This window comes from Herpailurus yagouaroundi, unplaced genomic scaffold, assembly GCF_014898765.1.
Source record: "Herpailurus yagouaroundi ecotype Mexico unplaced genomic scaffold, PumYag 77, whole genome shotgun sequence".
NCBI lineage: Eukaryota > Metazoa > Chordata > Mammalia > Carnivora > Felidae > Herpailurus > Herpailurus yagouaroundi.
In genome coordinates, this window is record NW_024412388.1 from 20,345,737 (window position 1) to 20,356,985 (window position 11,249).

At 51.5% G+C, this 11,249-nt stretch overlaps 1 long non-coding RNA gene across 1 annotated transcript; it reads right to left on the reverse strand.

Moving 5' to 3' along the window:
• Nucleotides 1-1,907: 1,907 nt before the first annotated feature.
• On the reverse strand, nucleotides 1,908-7,360 carry LOC121023967 (uncharacterized). Its single transcript, XR_005787558.1, has 3 exons — nucleotides 5,539-7,360; nucleotides 3,647-3,698; nucleotides 1,908-3,532 (listed from the first exon to the last, which is right to left on the reverse strand). It is a non-coding gene; the product is annotated as an uncharacterized LOC121023967 (long non-coding RNA).
• Nucleotides 7,361-11,249: the final 3,889 nt, after the last annotated feature.

An 11,249-nucleotide genomic window follows, 5' to 3' on the forward strand; every position in this document is an offset into this window, starting at 1 on the left:
GGGACGCTGTCTGTAAAATGTCAAGAGCTAGGCGAGTTGGGGCAGCTGTAGTAGAAGACAGTGCAGGGACCTGTCTGAGGCCACCCTGAGGTGGTCTCTGTCTCCCAGCCCTGGGTTCTGGCTGGGCACTGCGGGTGAATGATGAGCGCGTGTAGGTGAGGGTGTGGCTGAGTGAGGCAGCAGACCTGCCTCCAGGGAACTCTTGAGGGTCAAGAAAAGCCCCCCCGCTGTTTCCAATTTGAGGCTTCCAGTTGATTAAATAAAAAAGTAAGAAGAGCTGCATAATACGTGGTATATTTTAAATGTTTACATTTAACAAATGAGTGCTTTTAACACACAAAATACAATGCAATATAATTGTGCTATTCACAGGATAATTACAGGATTTATAGAAAATATTAATTCATAGCGCACTGCGGGAGGTGTGGCTGGGTAATGAGACACAAGTTTAGAGTTGCCTAATGAGCGGGTCTGTGCTTTTCTCCTATCGTGTACCTCTGTCGCTACATGTTAGACGCTCATTTGGGCTTCCCAGTGGTCTAGACGGCCCTACTCCATCCGGCCCCTACCTCTGCCCACTCAGTCCCCTCTCTGGTTTCTTTACTGCTCCTTGAACCACAGCAGGCACGATGTTGCCCCAGGGCATTTGCACCTGCTTTCCCCTCAGCCCCGGACCCTCCTCCCTTAGATATCCTCATGGCTTCCTCCCATACCACATCTTCTGGTCTCTATTTGAAGGTCTCTTCTCTGAAGGCTCTCCGGCACCATTCTATTTAAAATTGCCAACCACCCCCACAGTCCCTATTCCCCTTCCTGTGTTTATTTTTCTCCCTAGAAGAAATTTTCAACACCACCACGCACGCACACTACGTTGGCTTACCGTCTGCTGCTTTGCCAGGGTTTCTAATAGCTGGAACACAGAAGGTGCTTAATAAACAAGAAAGAATTATTGGCTCCTCCGAGGGTCTCTATCCCATGCCCTCTCTGTGAGGCCCGGCCTGGTTCCTCCTCGACTTGGTGCCCGTGCATTCATCACAGGGCGGACCTGCTGTCTCGTGGGGTTGGGTACTCGGACCCAGGGACCTCCTTGTGCTGCCACCTCTGAGGCGCTGCTGATTTAAAGCAGATGGCGCTGTGCTTCCCCCCTCCAGCGCTGAGTCTCAGGCTACTTCCTGGTGGCCTCTGGAGCCCAGCTACTGCCCACCCCGCTCCAGGCCATGCCCCTGAAGTGCATCCGGGGTTGTGGGGCAAGCCATTGGGGGACCTAAGCTTCCCTTCTGTGTGCCAGCCCTGTGTCTCATTTCATCCTCGCCTCGTTCCCATTTTGGGGAGGAGGAATATGAGGCCGAGTCGAGGGAGGGATTTGTCTGAAGTGGCTAGTTGGGTGAATTCCCCGCTGGCCTCTCCCCTTCCCCTGACGGTCCTCCTGGAGGCTTGGAGCTCACAGTGCGCACAGGGCAAGCAGGCTCCGGGCAGGCGGGCTCTCCTCTCCAGGCACTTGCTCGCCCTGTGGTCTCTACCTGTAGAGCCTTTTCCCTTCCTTCCTGTGTGAGTCTCAGCTCTGCTGCCTTGTCCTCGGGGCTCGGGGCAGGGCTACGTTAGGAGCCTTTTCTGGGAAAGCACTGAGGGAAGGCGGGGGTTTGGGGGGGGGGGGGGGGGGGGGGGGGGGGGGGGCAGGGACCCACCCTGCCCTTTACCAATCTGCCTTCCACACTAGACTGTCAGTGTCTTGACGGCAGAGACTAGTTGGTGGGTTTTGTTTTGTTTTTAGTTCTTGTAGTTCTTTTACGTTTTTAAAGATTTTATTTTTGAGTCATCTCTACCCCCAGTGTGGGGCTCGAACTCATGACCCCAAGATCAAGAGTCGCATGCTCTTCTCACCAAGCCAGCCAGGTGCCCCCTAGTTGTTTTTTTGTTTTGTTTTGTTTTAATTGTACTCATTCACTGAGTTGTTAGGTCATTCACAAATGTTAATGGGGCACCGATTCTGTGTTCTGAGATCAGTTCGGAGTTCTAGAGATGCAGCAGCAAAGAAAACAGACTATCGGTCCCTATGTCTCAGGAAGCCCACAGTTTTGGTGGGAGATGGACACTGAAGAAGGAAATCAGACCATACAGTGATAAGTGCCATGGAGGGGGTTAATAGGGACTGAGGGGGTTACTGGACCCCAGTAACTGCACCCAGTGCAGGGTCTGGCACAGAGTCAGCACCAAAAACGTATTTGAATTAGAGCTAAAGGACCGCAAAGCCAACTGCCTCCGAAGCAGCAGGATCAAATGCCTCACTGTCCCCTCTCCTGTACCGAGAGGAGCTCTTCTAGCCCACTTCCTTAGCTGTACGGCCTTGGGAAACCTCCTTCTCCTCTCTGTGCCTCAGTTTCATCATCTGTAAAATGGTACTAGTGTTACCTGCCTTTTAAGGTTGTTCCAAGAATTAAACGTGCTAAAGTCCTGAAAGGGGCTGAACACGGAGACTGGAATATATTCAGTGCTCAGTAAATGGAAGGGAGAAGGTGAGGATGAAGAGGGTCGGGGCCAGGAATGTTGGAGGAGTGTTGGCCTGGTTCCCCGTTGCTCTTGGACCTCTGGGCTCTGCTCAGCCGGGATGGGCAGTTTCAGAAGTGGCCACGAGATGGCGCCCGAACCCCAGGAATTCAGAAGTCTGCTTTCTCAGCAGATGATGCTGTTTAGGGAAGGAGGGGCCAGAGAAGCAGGTGCGTTCCTGGGGCTGGGGCCGGGACTTGTGGCTTCTTGAAATCCCGCCTCTTCCAGCCATTCTCTCCCTTCAGTTATTCCCTTGGGGTTCCTGTTCGTGTTCGGGTCTCCAGCCCTCCCTTTGCCCTCAACCCCCCAGCATTGGAGTGCAAGGCTTCTGCTGAGTAGATCCTGCTGCTTGTCCGCTGGCTGTGGGCACCCTGGCCCCTTCTCATTTATGAACCGGGTGGCAGTACGTCACTGGACACTTTCTGTGGGCCTTTCAGGGTGGAGAGCCAGAGGAAATGACCCTGTTCCTGTTCATACTATCCTGGGGGGTGGGGTGGGAGGTGGCGATAGAAATTAAAAGAAGAAAATGGAAACTATGCAGCAGTTACTTAAGACACCCTTCCCATCAGCACATAGGAAATATCCTCATTTCGCAGATGCAAAAACTGAGGCTCAGAGCCACATGAATGAATTGCCCTTCCCATACACCAGGCTCCTTCACCAGCAGTGAGGTGTGGTCCAGACCAAGTATATTCATAAATTCATTCAACAGCATCTACTGAGCTCTGCAGATCCAGCAAGAATCAGACCTGGCCCCTGCCCTCGGGAGCTGGCAGTCTGGAGGGAGACGCTGGCAGAGAAGCACACAAGGGCAGCTTGTCCTCGAAGTCTGTTCTGGGCACAGTGGCGACCCAGAGGATGCAGCTGCTGGTGCCACCTGAACAGATTGGGGGGCAGGAGGGATGGATGGTGCGAGAGACTTTGTAGATTCCTTGGGGACCAGCGATCTGCTCAGATATAATTCTCAGAAAGGTAAAAGCATGAGTCTCTACAATAAAAACAAGTGAACACGTGTCAGAGGTTTTCTTTAGCTCATTAACTGACAAGAAACAAGCAAAATGTTAAGACAAGCTCGAATGAGGATTCGATTTCAGGTACTTACCTTTTCTACCAGACAAAACTTCTTTGTGCTGTGAACAGGACTCATTTGCTTGCTGTGGGAAGCAATCATTTCCATGATTATCTGTTTCCTACAAATTGTCTCTATCCCTACAGAGTTATAAAGTCAATCAAATAATCAATAATATCACACAACCCGAAAGAATCAGATGATGGTCAGAGGACCTGTAGCCGACCCCCAGACCTTCTCTCAAAGGACACGCAAGAATCTCTCATGCCTTTTCCAAGCCTTTGATGTTTTCTTGACTGACCCTCTGGAAGATCAGGATAAATTAGGGAGCAGCTGTTCCTGGGGAGACGCTGGTCCCACCCTCCACCATTCCCTTCCGCGCCCAGGTGACAGACTTCCCCGCCTAGCAGGAGCTGGTCACTGTCAGTTCCCACCAGCAGGTGGCGCTGAGGTGAATTCTCAGCAGCACCATAGGGAATTCTGGAGCTGGGAACTGAGGGGCGGCTCCCAATTTTCCACCATTACTGGTCTTCACGCTTCAGGATTTCAGGATTTCAGGATTTCAGAGGGCCATTTCCACCTGGGGTTGTTGGTTTAGTCATTCACTGATTCAGTCTTTTTTTTTTTTTTTTTTTCATTTGACAAACATGTGCCCAGGCCCACAGGTCACGTTCCTGAGTTCTCCAGACAGAAACTTACATGCCGCAATCAGTCCTTGTCTTCGCTTGCCTGGCTTTGCTGCCAGGATTTGGAACCACCTGCAATTCTGAAATCTCACCCCACCCCATTCCTGCCCTGGCTACCCGTGTGCTCACTCCCCCTGGAAAATTCACCTCATCAGAGGTTGAATAAAAGGCTTTACTTCTATAATCTCCTTTTAAGATCTTATTATTCCCATTTTCCAAGGAGAGAGCAGACTCCTCCTCTTCTGGCTCTGGCTGTGTGGCAAGGCTGTGCCTCCATCCCTCAAGGCCCAAGGATGGCTGAGATGCCACCTCATTTTCCTGGCCTTCCTTAAAATTTTAAACTTTTTTTTTTTTTTTTTTTTTTTTTTGCAAGCAGGGGAGAGGGGAAGAGGGAGAGAGAATCTTAAGCAGGCTCCACACTCAGCATGGAGCTGGACACGGGGCTAGATCTCATGACCCTGGGATCATGACCTGAGCCCAAATCAAAAGTCAGATGCTCAACCGACTGAGCCACCCAGGCAGGCGCCCCTCCCTGGCCTTCCTGTAAGATCATACTCACAGAGGCCTGCAGCATAAAAGGTACCTCTCTAGCCCTTCTCCTGGGTCTCAAAACTTCTTCAGAATGTAGTGAGAATGACTACAAACTCAGTGCCACACAACTCAGCAGACAAAGAACTCTGGAGTGACCTCACTTCCCTCCTCAGCTGAGACCTCTGCATTGTAAAGGGGCAGTCAGCACAGGGTCGAGGGTGGGCGGGCAGGGTCCTGAAGGCCATGAGATGGTGAATGAGGTCTGTGCTGGGGCCTAAGAGTGGTGGTGGGGCTGTGGCATGAGGCCACCAGAGGGCGCATCTGTCCTATTGGGGCCTCAGCCATGGTTCCCAAGAGGGTCCTACCCTAGCCCCTTGGCCCTTCCCTGTATGCTGGGTCCAGGCTTGTGGGAGAAAACCTTCCTCCTGGGGAGTGAGTTAGGGTAGGGGCCCCCACATCAAGACTGGGACATCAGCAGGACAGAGGTCACCAAATGCTGTTGTCAGGTCCCTCAGGAGTTTCCTGAAAGAAGAATCTTTTCGAGAAAAGAGTGGAACGACTTGGGAGTGGATCCTGGGGGGAAAGGCGCTGGTGTCTGAGCACCTTGGGGCTGCAGGCAGTGAGATGTGGTGGGCATGAAGTAGAGATGGGATGGAGAAGGAGAAGGCAGGAAAGGGAGGAAGAATCAGGAAACCCTCAGGGGCCTACCTTTCCCAGAGGGAAGTGGACAAGCCCGGACAGGCCATGAGAAGTCCCTGAGCTGTTAGCCCAACGTTGAGTCTCCCCGTCTTTCCCGGGGAAGCACACAGGCTGACTCAGCATCCCAGGGGGGCAGCTTGGATCAATGGTCTGGACAGCTTTGCTCTAACAAATCGGGACGTCCCTGAGTTGTTCCTGGGTGTTTTGTGCAGGCAGTATTTCATTTCCTCAGGTCCGCTCTGAGAAACTGTTGGAACCTGTGGTTTGGGAGAGGCTGTGCGGGTGAGAACGGGCCCCCTCAGTGGTCTAGACCAGATTTTCTGGTTTCTTCTTTTACCAAGCAAAACAGGATGGCGTCCACTGGACTGGTAGACACAGGAGAAGAGGTGGGTCTCTCACTATCCCGAGGAGGGGCACTCAGCAATCCCGATATTTTCTGTTAACTTATTTTGTCTGTCATGGTGATGAAGCCGGACAGACCCTAAAAGAACACGGGCGTTAGCAGCTATTTCCAATGGTCTGGGCTCCATTCCCTCAATTGCCAAAGGGGTTTCCCTTCCCCTTCTCCCTGATATAGAAGTCAGGGAATCCCCATGGCTGCCTTTGGTGCCCGAGGTCCCCTTGATGCAAGTTTTATCCCGTAGTCCCCTTTGTGACGTTTTCTGGAAAGTTCCGAGCCAGCACATACTCATCCTCCATTATTAGTCGTCTATTGCTAGATCGCCCCCAGACTTAGCAGCTGAAAACAACAGACATTTATTGTCTCACAGATTCTGTGGGGGCTCTGACCCAGGGTCTCGCATGAAGTTGTGGTCAAGATGCCCGATGGGATTGCAGGCGCTTGAAGGCTTGACTGGGAGGTGGCTCACTCACCTGGTTGACAAGCGGGTGCTGATGCTTGGCCAGTGACCTGAGTTCCTCACCTCGTGGGCCTCTCTGTAGGGCTGGTGGCTGGCTTCCCCACAGTGAGTGATCCAGAAGAGAAGGCTGAAGCTATGAGGTCTTTTATGACATAGCCTCAAGAACCACATGCCATATCCTACTGGTCGCCCAGATCAGCCCTAGTTAACATGGGAGGAGACTGCACGGGGACCTGACCACCAGGGGCGGGGATTGCAGGGGGCTGTCTCACCTACCACACCAGCCTTCAGGTAAATTTCCAGAAACAGGAATCTCATTCACTGAAGTTTCCCTTCCTCCCAGAACTATGGGAGTGATCTTGAACATCTCTTTCATCCCCTAGCGGGCTCTGTCCAACAAGGAATGAGGGTGATGCCCCGTGCAGGCCCCCGCCAGCCTCCCCTTAGCTCGCTTCTTCCTATGCTCCTCACTGATGAGCTTCCGGCATCTCAGGGGCGAGTGCCAGCTGCAGCACAAAGTGTCTTTCCCAGGCTGCCACAGGCTGCCACAGCTCTTTCAACAAACGACAGCTTCAGCCTTGGCATCTCGTGGTTTCTTTAGGAAACTGACCAGATGGGCCCATTTCTTAGGGACGGCCCAATCTGGAATCACAGGGACAACCTTCGACACACTAACTCTGATCCCAACTCCCTTGGCCAGTCTGTAGTAGTGAAGGTGCTTTTGGAGGCCAGGGGCAGAAGCCAACTCAGCCAAAGGTGGAATTCAGTAGGAGGATGCCAGAGTGTGTCACAAGATGGAGGGAAGCTGAAGAGCCAGGATCCAGGAAGGGCAGGGACCGGGCAATCCTGAAGGTCAGCAGCAGGGCTCTGAGGCCAATTGCCGTGGAAAACAGCCATCAAGGGACACAGTATCAAAGACCCCTTACCTCTGTCTGATTTCCTGGCAGAGAAAATGGATTAATCCAGCCTGAGTCAGGTGGCCAGCCCAGTCCAATCAGCAGTGGCCAGGGAAGGGGTGGAGTCCCTTTGATGGGGGCAGGTTCCTAGAACCGGTAATATTGCTGAGAGCTGAGACCTACTAAGAGATATTTGAACTCAGGGCAGAGGCTGGTTCTGTGTGGAAATAAAGTATCCCAACTATTGGAAAGCTCCCAAATCACACTGTATCCCTTTCCCTTTTCTAGAAGCTTCCTGGGACTCCGAGAGCCATTCACTTATTCAAGACGTTTCTCTCTTGCTTGTTCTTCCCCTCTGAATATCCTGCCTGGAAGCTGGCACCAGCTTATGGGCTATAAAGTCACTTCAGAATGTGGTTCAGAGATCATCTCTTTCAGAATCAGAACCTGGGAAGCTTGTTAAAAATCCAGGTTCTAAGGATTGGGCCTCAGAATCTGTATTTAAACCCACTCTGCAGGGTGAGAAGCACCACCTTAGAGTGTTTGGGACATAGCCTTGTCCCAGCTCCCCTGAGCCCCATTCCCTGGCCATCTCCTTGATCTTGTCAGGCACTCTCCCATGACCCTTCTGTGACCTCTCCTAGCAGAGGCAGGTTCCCTTCCCCCACCCCCCACATATACCTCTTATTCTGACCCTACTCCTGACAACATCTTTTCTTCTTTTCCTGCCTTCATTTGCCTTCTGTTCTGATTCTCTCCAATACTCATTTTTTAAAAATCTTTATTATTTTGAGAGAGAGACACACACAGCACAAGTGGGGGAGGGGCAGAGAGGGGGAGACACAGAATCTGAAGCAGGCTCCAGGCTCTGAGCTGTTAGCACAGAGCCCGACACAGGGCTCAAACCCACAGACCATGGACTGCAAGATCATGACCTGAGCCGAAGTCGGACGCTCAACCGACTGAGCCACCCAGGCATCCCTCTTATTTTTTATTTTTTTTATTTTTTTTTAACTTTTTTTTCAACGTTTATTTATTTTTGGGACAGAGAGAGACAGAGCATGAATGGGGGAGGGGCAGAGAGAGAGGGAGACACAGAATCCGAAACAGGCTCCAGGCTCTGAGCCTTCAGCCCAGAGCCTGATGCGGGGCTCGAACTCCCGGACCGCGAGATCGTGACCTGGCTGAAGTCGGGCGCTTAACCGACTGCGCCACCCAGGTGCCCCCCCTCTTATTTTAAATGAGAGTACTCATTTTAAATTTTATCATTTAAAAATCTTTTGTATTTACATCAACAATCTGAAACCCTTGTTTGGAGCTAGGTGATGAAGAACCAAATAAAGGAATGAATTTTAATGGTCCCAATTCCTCAGGGGTTATTAGTCCCTGTGCAGATGGGCCTAATGAGTACTGTACTAGGATTTCTAATTACCCATAATAAGCTTCCAAAATTCATGGGGTGAGGTTGATTGTTATCCAAATGGCCCAATGATTCAAGCCTCGTAGTATCTACACCCTTGTGTAGGCCCCTCCCAGGTGGATTCTGGGGTTGGCCATGTGACTCGCTTTGGCCAGTGAAGTGTCAGCAACCAAGAGACACAGGGGCCTGATGAGGGGTTGTGCTCTGGGGCTTTCTCTCAGAATGCTCATGGAAGCACCCTGTGAGGAAACCCAGCCTGGGCTATCTTCCTTCAGGATGAAAGAACACATGGAGAGTGACTCCAGCCATCCCCAGTGTCCCAGCTGAACCCAGCCCTCACCCATTCCTCCAACTGAATGAGGCTTCACAAGCAAGCAAGCCCTAGAAAAACCAGCAGAAGAATGCAGCCACATACAGAATCCTGGGAAATAATAAATCATTGTTTTAAAAAAAAAAATTTACTTTTGAGAGAGAGAGAGAGCGAGTGAGGGAGGGGCAGAGAGAGAGGGAGACACAGAATCTAAAGCAGGCTCCAGGCTCCGAGCTGTCAGCACAGAGACTGATGTGGGGCTCAAACCCACGAATGGTGCGATCATGACCTGCGCTGGAATTGGAAGCTTAGCCGACTGAGCCACCCAAGTGCCCCAATAAATCATTGTTTTAAGTCTTAAACAATTTGGTGGTTTGTTATGCAGCAACAGCTAACTGGTACATAGAGTCACAGTAATATTCACAGAACAGCATTTCTGTGCTATTGTTTCCACTTGATATTCTGGAGTCTCATATAGATGGGCTGTAGTGACACAATCCAAAAATACAGCGGCTTAAACAAAATTGTTTATTTTTCTTGCATAGAAGAGGTCAGAAGTAGGTGGTTCCAGGCTGGTGGGACAACTCTGCCCACCTTCAGAATGGCTCTTCTATTTCTGGATCCGCGGTGTCTGCTCCAGCTCTTGCTATCTTCCCACCAGCAAGAAGAGATAAGAATGAGGAAGGGCACGCCCAATTCTTTTAAGGGCAAAACCCTAAAAGTGGCACACATCACTTCTATTCATATTCCTTTGGCTAAAACTTGGGCATCTGGCCTCATTTAGTTGCAAAGGAGCCTGGGAAATGTAGTTTCTAGCCAAGTAGCATGTACCCCATTGAAATATGGCAGTCTTCTTATCAAAGAAAGAAGGAGAAAGGAAATATTTGAGAATGACTAGCAGTCAATGTCGTGGTCTCCCTGCAAGGTAAATATTGCCCTCAATAAATATGAGTGTCTTTCAGACCAGGTGGTTTTCTCATTGTAAATCAATAATGGCATCGAGCTTTTATATATGAATTGACTAGGATGCCTTAGGCTGCAAGTAACAATACTCAACTAAAAGTTCCCTGAAGAATCGGGATTTTATTGTCTTAAGAGGTCTTGAAGTCGGCCGTTTTGAATGAAGTCTCCTCTGTTCCTTCTGCCCCCCCCATCGTCCGTGTTGGGGTCCTTCCTACATGCCCGAAAGATGGTACAGTGGCTCCAAGCATCATATCCACAGATACGCAAAACAGCAATAATAGCTATCATCTACCGAGTGTCACCATGCGTCAGAACTCCACAGACACTTCAGGTGTGCTCACCCATTTGATCTTCACAGCAACCCCGTGGTTGGAACCATCGTGGTTTTCATTTTGCAGATGAAGACCGTGAGGCCGAAGACGGAGGAACTCGTTCAAGACCGCACAGCCGATCAGAGGCAGCGCCGTGCTTTTCCGCTGCCTCTGGAGCCCCCGTATTTATGGTTCATCTACTAGCCGCTCTGCCAGACACCAGCCTAGGAAAGGAAAGCTGGGGCTGGGCTTGCCTTAAAAGGGCGCGTTCTGCTTTCATTAGCGACTGGCAATTCTTCCCGGAAGTCTCCAGCCCACTTTCCCCTTCTGTCTCATTGGCCACAACGGGGTCACTAACGCACCCCCACCCAATGACAGCAGAGGGGAGTGGGAACACACACGGGCCAGTCCTCACCCCCCGCCCCCCGCCCCCGGGGGTTGGGCACACTGCCCTCACCACCCCACCGAGCAGAATAGGCTTCTTTTGGCGACGTATCAAGGGGCTAGTGTCTGCCCCGGAGCAGAGCCCAGGCTTAGCTGGAGGCTCTCAGCTCACTGGGATTGAAAGAAGGTTGGCTCCGACCCCATCCCTCACCCTCAGCGCGACTTCTGCAAAGTCTCAGGCTTCAATTGTGTGGCTCTGGCTTCCTGCTTCTGCTGAATTCTAGCAGCTGTTCCCTTTATTTCTGCCCTGGAATTGACTCAAACATAGGATGCGGCCCATTTCTTCTCCCGAGAAACCATGAATACCAGGCTGCTTTGTGAGCAGAATTTCACTGAAGATGTGTCGGTGTGAGGAAGTTACATAGCGCTGCTCAGCACCCGACTGAAAGTGGCACGGGGACGTTCCTGTTCTTCGGGGCTGTGGCCACCAGGCATTCCTCCCTCCTCCCTCTCCCTCCTCCCCCCCCCCCCCCCCCCCGGGGGGGGGGGGCCCCCCCCCCCCCCCTTCCACCCTGC